We start from the raw sequence: 14,910 nt of genomic DNA, 5'->3' as shown, positions 1-14,910 counted from the left end.
ATTACAAGTCAGATGCTCTACCAACTGAGTTACCATGGTTCACTGAGATAAAGTTGATGTATATGATAAGAAATTTATCTTGTATCAATTTTGATATCATACCCCAATATCAACACTTTATCCAGAGGGTAAGCTGAATTTTCACTTTGTCAGTATTATCAAAGGGACATATTTTATGTATCACTCCATGGACTTATTCTCGTGAGTCTTCTGGGATGTCCCAATGTCCAATAAGGAGTTTATTCTCGTTGTTATATTGCCCTTAAAAATGACATACAGGCAGCAGCGAGAATGATCCATGTTGCAGTATCCATAAACAAGGCCGAGAAAAAGTCACTTTTGGCCCAGAGTTGGATTGAGGGTCATGCCGATAATAAATTATTTTTTGTGGGTGCAACCTAAACTGCATCATCTATCCTTACTCTAATCTGCCTCACCTCCCAAGCCAAGGGCTTCTCTGGCCTTTGACTCTTATCTGGTTAAGTCGAAAGACCTTTTAAACTGGGCAAGTTGATACAAGTTCTCAGATACATCTACATGTTATGTACACTCTTCTTCTGAGGCACTAAAGAATCATTTGCGCAGGGTAACTATGGAAGGAGGTGGGATGGAATATCATCATTGTACATGGTAAGAGGCTTCGGTTCTGTCATGGCATGGTCTGTAATTCCAAGATGTAGCAGAAAATTGTTGACCACCACTGGAAACATCTTCTCCAAAATATGGATGGTTCCATTGAATCTTCAGTATCACCACATTCAACGGTGATGCTGTCATTGCTTGAGGACTCCTCCACCATGCTGTCTTCCTTCTTATGCTTAGGCTGTTGCCCATGCAGCAGATCCCCCCTCTCCATGCAGCTGGTGGATCCAAGGGAACGACGAATTTTGATACAGCTTGGCACCAACGGCGTCACAGGAGTTGCTGGAATGACGTTGAAGTCAATGTCAGGCCGCCTTAGGGACTCTGGCTCCAGATTTTCTGTCGGGGTTTTTCGTCTCCTAGATGAGCTACCACACAATGTTTATGAGTCCCATCTAACCGAAGTGACTGGTTTTAAGGCGCCAGTGGCCCGCCTTCACCCCTTCTCCTGTTAGTGAAAACATGGTGCACCGGACTTCGAAGCTAAGCCTGTCGCTAAGGCCAGGAGTTGGATTTTAGTTGACATAGGCAATCAGAGACGCAAGCCATATGGGGCATTTTTGGAGGAGTGGTGTGCTTGTCTCCCACTCCCACCACAGCAATATCAACCTTGGACCACTTTGTATTATTAATGGTACAACAACAAGAGAATATTACTAAATACAGCTTGATACATAATATATGTACCCTTTATATTATCAAGGGTACATATATTTTGTATCAAGCTGTATTATAGTAATATTCTCTTATTGTTGGATTACATTAGTTAAATACTACACCTTGCATAAACTTGGCATGTGCTGTAATGTATATATTTTTCCTAAACAATTTAGCAGTGATACAGCTGAACAGCTAACATAAGTAGTTTTATTCAGTAGTTTGAGGAGCTGTGGTAGCTAGCTCAGTTTGCGCAGCATCAGACTTATAATCCAAGAGTTGCAGGTTCAATATCTGCCCAGGATAGCCAAGGTCAGCAGACGTAGTTTATTTTTGGGAAAGGCATCTAGCTTCTGTGTCATCAGCATGATACAGACAAAAGTTCTGACTTTGCTGTTAGAAAGCAAATAACCAACCATCCAACCAACTGTTCTGTTTGTAGAACGAGTTGGGATTTTTTTGTAACCATGTCAGTTGTTACCAGAACCATCTAAAGTGCATTATTAAAAAAATGGTTCAATTTATAAATATTTGATGATGTTTTATAATAAGTTTTGATCTCCAGGGTCTCCTCTAGGAGCACAGTTTTGGCATTGATACTGATTGTTTAAAAAAGGCTCTAAAGGTACTGAAAAAACTAATACAAATAAATTGTTCATAATTATGGCAAGACCTACCTTTGATTTAGTATATATGCTGATGGATGTCAATCTGTCCATCCCATTTACCGGTACATATGTGATAATTTGATGTTTAGACTAAAACGTGTCTCCACATGTGAGAAAATTTCACCCTTTGAGTAATAAGTTTAGTTAGTGAACTAGGATAAAGTATTTTGTTAGGCTTGGATGACATAGGAATGGACATACATATGGACCAACCAAAAGAAAGGGATTATCACTACCTCACTAACACTATACATATTACAAGTATTGGATAAAACTGTTACATGCTGTAATTATACTTGAATTTCTTGTCTGCCTTAGTTTCCTTTGTTTCAGGCAACTATAGTACACCCAAAAGAATATGTGCAGAAATGTACATTAAAGGTATCATCAATTATGATAGTAAAAATCCTCAAACTCAAGTGAGGGAAATTCACTTTGTGGATATCAACAAAGATATTTTACAAGAGATCAGAGATGTATATGGAAGATGGATACAGAATCAAACACGTCTGGACTTCAAGAATGTAAACAGTTATAGCTCCGCTTCTGTATCAGGTATATATGGTTAGTGACTGGCTGTAGTTACAGGGCATGATATGATTTACTTATCTTATCAGTACAGTGTCAGATATACATCTGTGTGATCGAAGCAGATGCCAACATTTGAGAAAAAAAAAGATAATTATAATGTCAGTTCCATAGGCGTATAATGACTTGGGAATTTCAAGTAAAGATCATTACAAATTTTAAATGCATTAATATAGCAGATACTGTTGCATTGCTACCCTTTTCCAGGATGTTAAGTCCCCAGACCAAGCTAAAGATTCTCTTGTCCAATTAGTAATTGGAGTGCCAGAAGCAAAATGAACATGTCTCATTCTGTAGTCAGTATACGACGTATCACATATTTTCCTCATTTGGACTTTGACTTGTATGCATATATGAGTGTCAGGATGCTCAGTGAAAGTTCATTTTCATTGTCATTTAACTTAGCATATACCTTTTGGTGTAGTGTTAGCTTTTAGTTAGTTTCTCCTCTTGCTTTCTATGTGTGTATTTTTGACCCGTTTTATTTCTTTTAAGATTTTGTTTTGCACTTTGCTTCTAATAGATGTTTCTTAGCCAATTTGACCCCGTTATATTACCAGTATAAATGTACGTTTCTCTTACTTATATTTTTCCATGTCATTTTTTGGTGATTTGTCTTTTTTAAGCTATGTAATTATATGGGTAAGTACAAGCATAAGAAGATCCCATGAGGCACTAACCCAAACTAATATCATGCTGTAAGTGTACACTTGCGGACATTTGTAAGATTATTTTGTATTGATTTTGGGAAAATTTGTGTTGGTCTAAATTGCCATACTTATAGAGAAGGGAGCAAGGGTCCATTTCCTGTCTTTTTATCTATTGATGATCCCCTCTTCCTAGAAGGGGTCTGGGTTATTTCCTTTTCAAGAGCAGTCTGTGCATTTAGAGTGGGAGGGATCTGTATTACTTTCTTTTGTTCTGAAATTGCCTAAAGCAGCTGCCATCACTGAGATTTGAAGCTGATGCTGTCAGCTTTTGTTATGGAGAAATTCTTGGGACGTAAATTGATGGTACCCAATACAAGAAAGTGTTCAAACCTTTACAGATCTTGTGCTGAGTCTAGTTCCCCGAACAGAGTCTCTTCTATCAGATCACAATTACTGGACTGGTTGCCTGACAGCAGTCTTCTAGCACCAGTCAGTGGTCACCAGGCAACACTTTTGGAGCAACCAAACAGGTTTTGCCAACTATCTGGAGAGAGGGATTAGGTCAGTAGCCCCCCTTTCTCTTTGTTAATGTTTAATCCCAATGGGATATAGGTTGTCTGGTTTTGTTGTCATATGTTTGGAATGGATTAGGGTTATTCCCCATCTTTCTTTTCAATCCCTATGTAATATATTTTCCAGTAGTCTTCACATCATATCATTATATATGTCTCTTCCTTGGTTCCATAGTACGTCAACTGATCAGATTCATCCCTTCCTGGTCTCTTCTGGACTTGGTTAACACAAACAACCTTCAAAACAGATAATTAATCTTGTTTTCCAAGGAGGTAAGATTGTAGAGTTACTTACATTGTTTCTTGTGAACTAGGATAGGATGACTAAATATCATCTTAAGGACTCATTCTTCAGAGATGGAGATCAGGAAGGATAGGGTACTTCCTCTTGCCTTTTTCACTCCACTGCTGAGGACACTAGCATTCTCTCCAGTTTGGATAGAGATTCTGGAACACATTCTCATTCAGATCTTCTGTTGCTTTCGCATTCAGTGGTGGTTGATGGTTCAGGAGCCTAATCATAATTATTTTTGTGTGGCATGAGGTTGCAAGATAGCTGGTATCTGCCTTTCGTCAGATGATTTGAAGACTTGGAAACCAAGCTTGAACCCAGGTTACAATAGTCTTACATGCCAATTGTTTTTCTGCTGCCTCTTTCACTTTATTGAAAGAGGAATTGTTGTTTTCAGCAGCTTTATAGAATGTGTTGAAGGCTGTCGCTAAAATGGCAAGGCATACAATTATGATGTCAGTGGCACTCTATATCAAGCTTCTCTACTTCTGTTGAATTGTTGCTTTGGAAAATTAAAAAGTTTTGCTGGATTATAGCTAAACCTTTTGAGGGCTGCCCCTCTTGATGTTGAGATGCTCTTAAGAGATCGGTTTCTCTCTATGACTTTGCAAGGCTTGAAGAATCAACAACACTGGTCCCTGTGCACAACTTCAGGTCTGTCTAAACCAGTCAAGAAGCATGCTTATCCTGCTCAGTCAATGGGTATTTCTCTCAAGTTTTTTTAACAGGGTCGTCTCCACAGCTACTCAATCAGCCACAGTTGAAATTTCCTTCTTTCCCATCCTTCGCTAGATTCGATGTCGTAGAGGCTAAAAGAATGAGAGTGTCTGCTTTAGGGAGTCACAGTTCCTCTCCTGTGGTGTCTTCCACTGACCATCGTCTAAATATATGTTCAGGTAGCTCTCTTTCCTGAGGCTTTGAGAAAGTTTGGGTCTTTTCACAGTAGAGGAAGATTATCTGTGTCATTTCCACGTATTTTGAACAGTGGACCTCATTTATTTTCACCAGTTCCAGCTGGTAAATGTAACCCTAGTGGAAAAGGTGTACACTCTTCTACAGAAGGCATATTAGAGACTAGAGACTGAATTCTATTCCCAGATATTTTTGGTGTCAAAAACGATGGTAAGTTTCAACTCATTGAACTATCTGCATTAAACAGATTTAAGAATGGAGACAATCATTTCGTCAAGAACACCATAAAGCTCAATTATTTATCAGTCTCCTTAGATCTTCCAGATGTGTAACGTCACATTTCCATCTTCTTGTCCTACAGGAATTGCCGCCAATTTAATTTTTGTAATATACGACCTGTTGCTATTGTGTAGGGTACTCTTTTCCAGACTGAAAATATCACGAATGTGTGATGAGAATTCATCTTGCCATAGAATGACTCCATAAATTTCTGAAGTTGAATCCATAGTAGTCTGGCTTATGCGCACTAATCTTCAGTCTTTTCCTTCGATCCTCTGCTTTGATGGATTAAAATCCACTGGGATGATAGTCTTGTGATTTGACCTGTACATGAAATATTAAGGTCGAGTTGGTCCTAAGTGAATATGGTCCTACTTTACCTCACCCCTTGCCAGTATCCAGTAATGTCTGCAAAGGTGGCAATTCTTTTTGGTCAGTTGAACTTCCGTCTCTTCAGGAGGAGTTATAGCAAGCACATACACATGGGTCTGAACAGGGATTTACAGTATCTTGGTGTCCATGCCTATTCTTCAAAAGCATAGAGATAGCAAATGCAACATTAGTCATACACTAGCTTACATGTGAGCGTGGTTGTCTGTCTGAAAAAATCATTATGATTTACATATACCTGTACCCATTGGGTGCCATTATTTTTTATGTAGTTATGGATGGGGAAAACTGACTTCTCTTTTTCTTGAATTTAATAAACAATCTACCAATAGGATCAAGGTTTAAATTTCTTAGTATGCTAGACAAATCATCAAATCTGGTGCAAACTTCTGATTTTCAAGTAGAATTATCTTGTCCTACACTGAAGTATATATGGAAGATATGATGATTCTTATTTATGAGTTCAGCAGTTTTTCAAAGTGATCTTGTGTGGGTTGTGACTGTTGAAAATATTATATTGCATTTATCTGAGGGAATTTATTGTTTTTGTAATTCTCAGACTTTTCTTTGAAAAGTTCTTAAACTTTAGACAAAATGAGGTTTTCTTCTTTTGTGAAAATGTCAGCTCTGGTCATTGTACATGTTCAAAAGTGTTTATGAGTTTGGTGTCTAATGATTATAATCATGTGAGTAATTTAAACTGACTGGCTGCTTTCCAGTAGTCATTTGGATGATATAACAATTTCTCACTGACAACAATAAAAGGGTTAAAGAGGTGCACTAGGGAGATATGTGTAACAAGTGGAGAAACAAAAGCTAATCAGACAATAAATCAGTGTTCTCACATAGAAATCCAGATATATAATAGGAAGGAGTACTCAGTGGGTAGAGAGAGAAATCTCTGATGATACAGTGCTATAATCCTCTTTATGATGTCTCTGGTATCCCATTCATGCATATCATCTAACTAATATGAAATTAGTTGAATGATCGAATTTAGAGCATCTTGGAAACTACTTTTATTTGTATACATACACATCCAAGTGCAGATAATTTTGTTAAAAGTTTCATTTACACATATATCGCAGAGGGTTGTGTCACATACCACATAGGAGGCGACAGGCTGTAATGTCAAGGGTAACCGTGTTTGCTTATAAACCTGAATCGTTTAGCAATGTTTCCATCTGTTCTTATTTTAATACTTTATGTACCATAAGAGACATTAAAGACACTTGGTTTGCCCATAACACATCACAAGAGCATATTTGTATTATGCACCTTATTCAAGTGCAACGATAAAAGGTCAAGGTCACTGGCAGTTAAGAAAATCCTTTGTCATCTGATGTTTCAAGATCACTCACAATGTGTATAGATCAGCTACCTATAGCTAGCTTTCCTCAGTTGGAAGTGCTGAAATCAAAGGCCAAGATTATATCATACTGTTACATTCCATTTACTTTAAAATTTCATATTAAAATGGGTTATGTCTTCAAGAACTGCTTTTGTCAATGTATTTTGTATTGTTTTGCTTTTTAGCTGAAACGGTAAATACTATCCATCATATTTATACATGTTTGTTTGCAATTATACTAAAATTGGCAATCAGAAAGTTCTGTTAGAGTTTGTACATTGCAAAATTTATGTTACCATTCCCCACATTCCCAAGAGACTAAGGCTCAAACTCAAAGTGGGAAGATTTTGACTTTCAACAGTTTAATATGAATATAAAGTTAAAATTAGGAAACTTTTGGTAGATTCTTAGGATTCCTCATGAGCTTTTAATTTCTTTGAAAATTGATATTTTACCTAGGTCCAAACAATCAAAATTGCAAATAGAATTATAGGATGGTATGCATTTTCCTTTACTTCATTTAATTGAATATATCTCCTGAAGCAAGATTCAATATAAAGAAGAGTATGAAGAAAAACAGTCACTAATTGTTCATAAACTAGTAGGTGAAGTTTTTTTTTTTTAAATTCATCAATCAAACATCATTGACTCTTGTTATTAAATGCACAAAGAAATTTGTATGTTGGTCATTAAGTTTTTTCAGCTTGACACAATTATTGACATTATTTCAGCTTGCTGCAACAGAATACAGGTGTGGCTGATTTACAGCAATTGTAATCACCATAGATTTGCAAGATCTCATATACTTTCATTAACTTTATCAAATTTTCTATGATAAATCTGAGTAAACACTGACACAAAAATGTCATGTTATTTAGAGCTGCGCAGTAAGCATTGATTAGACTGAAGCAGGCTACATTAAAATTCAGTCATCTAATGTCAAACATTAATGCCATAAATATTCTATAAGCAATGTATATAATTTTTGGATTTCAGCTTGGGCTTGGATTTTGTTGTTGTTATGCAAATGATATTTGAGTATAAGGGGCAAGTGCTTCAGAAGCAGAATATTCTACTGGCCAGGCTCATATCCTGCCCATCCATACACCCACCCAGCAAGGTATATATGATCAAATTTGAAAACTTGAAGTTCATGCACATGAGGGAAGTACATGATGAAAAGCGGGATAACTTGAAGAGCAATAGTTTCACATGGAAAAACAAAAAAACATTGCAAAAGGGACTTATATTTTCTTCTAATTTTAAGATTTAAATCATTAAGATAATTGAAGATGCTGAAACAATTGCAGATGATGCGTCAAGAGACAAATCAGTGAAACGGGCTTGAGGCAATGACCATGAGCTGAGTAGCGACTTTGTTGAAGGACCAGAATGGAAAGGAAATGATGGTAACAAACTTCCATATCAATGACCGTTATATAATTTTGTAACTTATTTTTTTCATAACCCTGTTTTTAGCTATACTGGATTTTGACCAGAAGAGCTTATGAGATGGTTGTCATCTCTTGCCTCTCTGTTCATTATAAGATGTTTGTTATTGCTGTTTCTCCAACACTAATTGGAAGATTTCTGTGAAACTTTACACACGCCTTTATAAGGTGGATGACTTGGTCCTGGATGAAAATGGTTTTCTTGGATATCCAGTATTTCTGCCAGAGCAGCCATCTTGAAAATTCTGATATATCTACTAGGCCTTCTGAATGGATGGTCATATCATTATGGGATTTTTCACTGAAAGACTTCTTTTAATTCCTTGTTGGACCTAAATGAAACTGGTTCTAATCTGAGGTCCAATATGGCCAACATAGCAGTTATCTTTGACGAAAATATTGCTTATCTGTCCTCCAATATTGCTGCCACAGTTCCCATCTTGCATATCTTATTATTTTCTATAATTTCTTCTAGATGGCTTGTCATATTGGCACTGTGCTGGCACCAAAAGATTTCTTATGATATCTAGTTGGTCCAAAATAGAAATGGTGCTAATCTGATATTCAATATGAACACCAAGACGGCCACCTTGAAAATCTTGTTACCTTTATTCCTCCAAAACAAAGTCGTATCAACACAGAGTTTTCACCAGAAGACGTCTTATAATATCTTTGTCTTCTAAAATTATAAATGATGCTTATCAGACATTCAGTATCGAGTTTTCATTAGCTATGGTGTCTAGCTGATCCTAAATGAAAATGATGCAAACTGATCCTCTTTACGGCCATCTTGAAAAGATTGTTAATGCATTGAGTGTGTGTGTGTGTGTGTGTGTGTGTGTGCATTCATTTTGTTTACTTGACAATCAGATTTAACCATGGATTTAACATTTTTATTTGTAGCAGAGAGCAGTTTTTGCGTAATAAGCTGAATCATTCCAATTTCAACATGCTACTGCATATGAAGAATGAGATCAGACCACGGAGCATCTAGAAGTCTACTTCCAGTGACCCTACAAGCTAAATGTAATACCGCCTTTGAGTGTGGCAATATACATACATTGTTAAAATAACAAAGTGTACCCTCCAAAAGCACACTAATTGTTATGCTGTTACTCTTTCTGCAATGTGTGTCAAAGACATAATTCATATTCCCATTTGTCCATCCATCAGATTCTCTTTAGCCAGCTGTTTGTATATCACACACACCTTGATTTCAACTCAACAATTTTAAAGCCATTGGAGATTATTTGAAGAAAGTTGGTTATCAGATATAGTATCCTTGCAGAGTGATGTAAAATGCATATAAGGGTTTTGGGCTGTATATTCCTGTTCCCTGTTTCAGCTCAATAATGTGAAAACAATTTGCTGTAGAGGGATGGTGTATACAAAACCATATTACACAGTTTATCATGTGCCATAGTACCAATTTTTAAGTTTAAAGGTATTTCGCTGTGTTATTAATAAAATATTTTCTCCTTCTCTTCCTAACTCAAATGTCCTGAGATAGAGCCATGACGTTTGGTACATTTATGTATCTCTACTTGAGAATATTTGATGCACCACATTCAAGATTATGTTTGCAGGGTCAAGGTCAAAAGTCAAGTACTTTCTATTTGGCTTTCTGGTTTATACTATACACCTTTTAAAATGAGATAAAGTAATGTATCACCATCAGTAGTAAGCATTGGTACCATGGGTATGATTGAATGCCATCATTGTTTTTTCCCATTTTAGTTCTGTAGATTTCTGTAGTCTGGTTACCATGTAATTTCAACTTTCTTTTTTCAATCTTCCCTTTACAATCCACCATTCCTTTGCAATAAATCCAAAAAGAAACAATATTAATTGCTTTTTATCATTGTTCTTATTGTTGATCGATGTACCATAATATATTTTAGAGAATCTTTTATTCTAATATATTAGTGAATTTTTTTTTCAACAATTACTGAAGAGCAAAAACCTTATAAAAATTGTTCATATTATCTACTGTGTTGAATTTATATGGAGTCTGATTAACGTTGGCAGTAGCATGCAGTATAAATAAATGAAAATGTATATAATGTAGGTTATGCAAAAGTTCGGAAGAAATGCAGAATGTCTGAAATGCACTAAACACAGAAACCGTAATTTGTGGTGGAACCACTGGAAAGTACTGCTTAGTATCGATTTTATAAAATTGAACAATATCATTGAACTAAATTTTCATATGTAATATAATGTAGTTACATAAATTTGGTAAAATACAGAATCTTAGTTGAGTTTTGCATACTCTAGCCACAAAGAGTTAGTTTTATTTTGAAATCATCTATTTATACTGTATACCAGTTTAAAGGTAAAATGTTTCCCTTTCTGAAAGTTCCCCCAGGGAAAGAATTGACTAGCTGATGATTCTTTCATTGGGGAAACCTTTTGCATGGGGAAAGAATTGGTTGTTATACCAGTATGTTATAATAACTGACGTTTTAGAATGTTCAAAGCACTTGAAGGGAAACCTTTCTGGAAATAATAAAGCCGAAAGAAGAATAAATGCAAAACCAATCTATGTTGTGTTTAAAGTATATCACTTGTGTAGTTTTTCAGTATATTTTCTCTGTAATTATATAATCTGCATCATTATAGTTGTCCCCAGCAAGTATCCTGTTATAGCTTAATAATCTTACTAGTTTGCCCGTATTAGCCAATAAGAAGATTTGAAGTGTGCTTGCATTACACATGTTTTGCATGAGCCAGATAATTCTTCCATACTATACACACCAGCAAGTGGACTAGGCCCATTATAAATCAACATGTCATACTTTGTTTGTGTTTCCTTGAATATAACTAAGAGGAAAATGTAAATTGATACAAACAAAAATAACACAAATCACCTGTTTTTTCCCCCTGGTTGATTTTCTTATATGTAGTATTTGGCACATCCTCAGTATAAAATATATCTAAGAAAAATCATTTTAAACTTCACTTACATAATATTAGAAATGTGGTAAAATTCCTATATATTGGTATTTTTATGATTTATTATGACATGGAATTCACCTGAGTATATGGTTCCCTCATTTACAATTTAGGTCACTATGATGAGTATCCAGAATAGTGTTATAAAGAGGGAGCACTGAACATGTATAACATACCTGTCTACTTTTCATAAGCTAAGTTGGGAGATTCCATAATAAAATAAGGAGATTGGGACATATAACAAGGGGGTTTTCTCATTTTCTCACAGCATTTTTTAAGCATCATTTTCACCTAAACTTTCCCCCTTTTTTGATCAATATAATTATAGTTTACTGCATTTGTATGGGACCTTGAGAGTGCAGCATATTCATCCGACAAAATGAGTTCTTATTTTCCCATACAAATGCAGTAACCTTTTTATTATATGCTCATTTTCTTATTCAACCTAAGGCTTAATTATATAAACAAAACTATAGTACAATAAACAAAGTAACTGAATGTATACCGTATTCCAAGCTAAATACACAACCACAGATTCATCATTACACAACAACAGCATTATTAATGCGCACATAACTCCGCCCAGATATATTTGAACTTAGTCGTGCACTAGACATAACTTTCGAAAGAAAAAGGTGTTTTGGTCTACTTAAGATTGACATTTGGAGTCATATTGTGAATGAATACACATTGCAACAACTTTTCCATTCGATTTTGTTATTTTTGTCGATTCTACAAAATTATGTTTGAGAACCCATGACATGGCTCATGTAATTCGGATTTCAGAACTAAGAAAGTACATTTTGAGGAAATTCAGGATGTAAAATTGTAAATATTTTTTGCCATTCTTATTACCAGCTAAAGAAGACAGTTTATGCCTTGTCACATGCATGTTATTTGTAAGGGCTCTGTCTGGCATCTATAGCTAGCTAAATCCAAAACATTGTATCAAAAAGGTTAACACGGAACGTGCCAAAGCAGCTGGCATGTGGCAGTCCACGAAAAGTCTCGTTTTGTGAATTCAGAAACAAATTTAATCAACCAAAACTGAAAACGTCTGCTACAAGAGTGTTCATGGTTTGTTTACAAAGTAGTTCCTTATTCACTATTGGGCACACATGAGTTCAATATTACGTTGCAGGCGAGTGGAATATCGTAAAATACTGAACAATTCTGACAATGTAAAGTTAACGGAATACAAGATGAACATATAATAAATTTCCATATTCACTGTAATGTACTTGTACCTAGATATTTGCAGTACTTTTTATTTCGAACAGTAGACTATACAGAAGACGTAAATAAATTTATTTTTGAGTTGGATTTGCATTACATATTTGCTGCATCAATATGATGTGGTTCTGTCAGTATGGAGACCGGTTTATGTCCACATTCTGATGTGAGGTAAGTTCATTTACTACTGTAAGTTAACATTTAAACCACGCTTGTATATAGGGTGGATTCTATGTTACAGATATATCTCCCCCACCCCACCCAACCCCACCCCGCTATAAAATGAGCAATACCCTTAGATTTACTTCTCCTTCTTGTTCTTGTCTTGGAGTTTTATGCAATTTTTCTTATGTTGATATTATTATACATGAATAACAAACGACTGCGTGGGGTAAATTGTCCGTGTTCTGATAAACGAGATAAATTTTCCTCCATTTCCTTTCGCGAATAAAGTTGAAGAATCGTCGTCAAAATGTTAAATGAAGACAAAACATTCCAGATCAAGGGTTAAAATAGTGTGCCCATGATCACAGCCAGTTAGTAAGGATAATACTGTACAATAATTTCATGGGCTTATTTGGACCAATCAGAATCACATAAAGTGATATTTTCACATGTTATAATATCAAAAATATTAAACTGCAGACAATATAGACAGTTTTATTGTGATATTTTCTATGTCTTAACCTGTGAATATGATCATATGTGTATAATTATTTTACATATCTTGACTTGTGATAGTCAAATGGACCTTTAGTAAGGTATGTTATGACTTTTTTGTGACAGTTACATGTATGCCTAATTTTCCTTGATCGTTGTGATATACCAACAATTTTATATTGTAGAGTACTTCCTCATTATAAAATCCCTCAGTATCCTTTAATTGTAAGTGGTTATCTTGGAAGTGATAGGAAAGTCAGAAGAGTATTGATAGGAAAGGTAGAAATAAATAAAATAATAGACTGTCAGTGTACGTTTTCATCCCTTCATACTCAGACCAATCCTGCTACCGTAGCTGTAATGAGATAAGGAACCTCAACAAGCATATCCCTGAGAATCACTGGGTCTTACTTGTAGCTGACTAGTTCATTAGAATGTGATAATGGAAAGCTTCTGCTTGTAAGATAGCAAGTCAGGAGCTTTTGCAATTATTGATGGTAATTTGTTCCAAGTCCTCATTGTACACGGGAAGAAGCTGAACTTTAAACAATTTGTCGATGCTGACTTTAATTAGAACATTTCTTGTGGATTTGTCCTAGTTTGGCTAAATGCCGGGGTCAGGTATTTGTCTGCTCTTATGTCCACTAGGTTGTTCGTAATCTTGTACAACATGGTCAGCTGGGCCTTGGTTTGCCTGAATTTGTATGATTCCCACTGGAGATGGTTGCTCATTGCACTGACACTGCTAGTGTTATGATATTTATTTGTGGGGAATCTAGCAGCTCTCCTCTGAACCATCTTTATCTTATAATTATATCTTTATTATGTGGGTTCCACACAGTCAAGCAATACTCAAGACCTGGTGAAACCAGAGTGAAATATGCTGCACTTTTTACTTCTTCATTGTTGATTTGGGGGCTCCGGGGCAAGAAACCATGGTTATTGTTCCCTTTTTTCACTATCTTGTCTATGTGCCTTTTCCAAGAGAGGTCTCTAGATAATTCAACCCTAAAATATTTTGTTGCCTGCTCATTGGCTAACCTGTGTACCTTAAGAGTATATTCAGACAAGATTGGTGATTTATTTCCTGTAAACTCTTAGGATGCTGCATTTTTGTGGTGGAACAACATACCCCAAGTTCGTTCCCAGAATGTCAGTTGAATCAGTTCTTCTTGAAGAATCTCACAGTCTTTGGAGACATTTATTTTCCGGTAGACTATACAACTAGAGGTTACATCTGTCAAAGATATTGATTTCAGAAGAGCTATTTTAAGTGGAGCAGGAAGGAAGAGAGACAGATATTGAAGTTTAGATAAACATTCACTTGTGACCATTCCTTCCTTCCCTCCTTTTTTCTTTGATATAGGGGGAGGTCTCCCTGAAGATCCTTAAGATAAAATCCTGTCATCATTTCTCCTTAAATTGTACATAGGAAAGAAATTTGGAATCTCTCTTGTTTATGCAGAGATATTATACCAGTGAATGATTTAGGTGCTGACGAAATAAATGAAATTAGCATAGAATGAGCCATGGTGCAGATTTCAAACTGCTCAAGTTTATCATCTTATGTAAGTTAAATGAAAATTGTCGAATAGGACTGGATCTAGTCA

General features: G+C 35.7%; 1 protein-coding gene and 1 long non-coding RNA gene across 3 annotated transcripts in view; both read left to right on the top strand.

Annotated features, from left to right (window-relative positions):
- LOC149773802 (arsenite methyltransferase-like) overlaps positions 1–14,910 on the top strand; it is a 248,677-nt gene that overhangs the window by 188,262 nt on the left and 45,505 nt on the right. The window lies entirely within an intron of this gene.
- Positions 1,425–11,077, top strand: LOC149773804 (uncharacterized). The gene is made up of 3 exons (XR_016417265.1): positions 1,425–2,522; positions 8,312–8,410; positions 9,356–11,077. It is a non-coding gene; the product is annotated as an uncharacterized LOC149773804 (long non-coding RNA).

Source organism: Sinohyriopsis cumingii, unplaced genomic scaffold (genome assembly GCF_028554795.1).
Source record: "Sinohyriopsis cumingii isolate HCF-2022 unplaced genomic scaffold, ASM2855479v2 utg000552l, whole genome shotgun sequence".
In the NCBI taxonomy this organism is placed as follows: domain Eukaryota; kingdom Metazoa; phylum Mollusca; class Bivalvia; order Unionida; family Unionidae; genus Sinohyriopsis; species Sinohyriopsis cumingii.
This window is presented reverse-complemented; position numbering and strand designations above follow the sequence as displayed.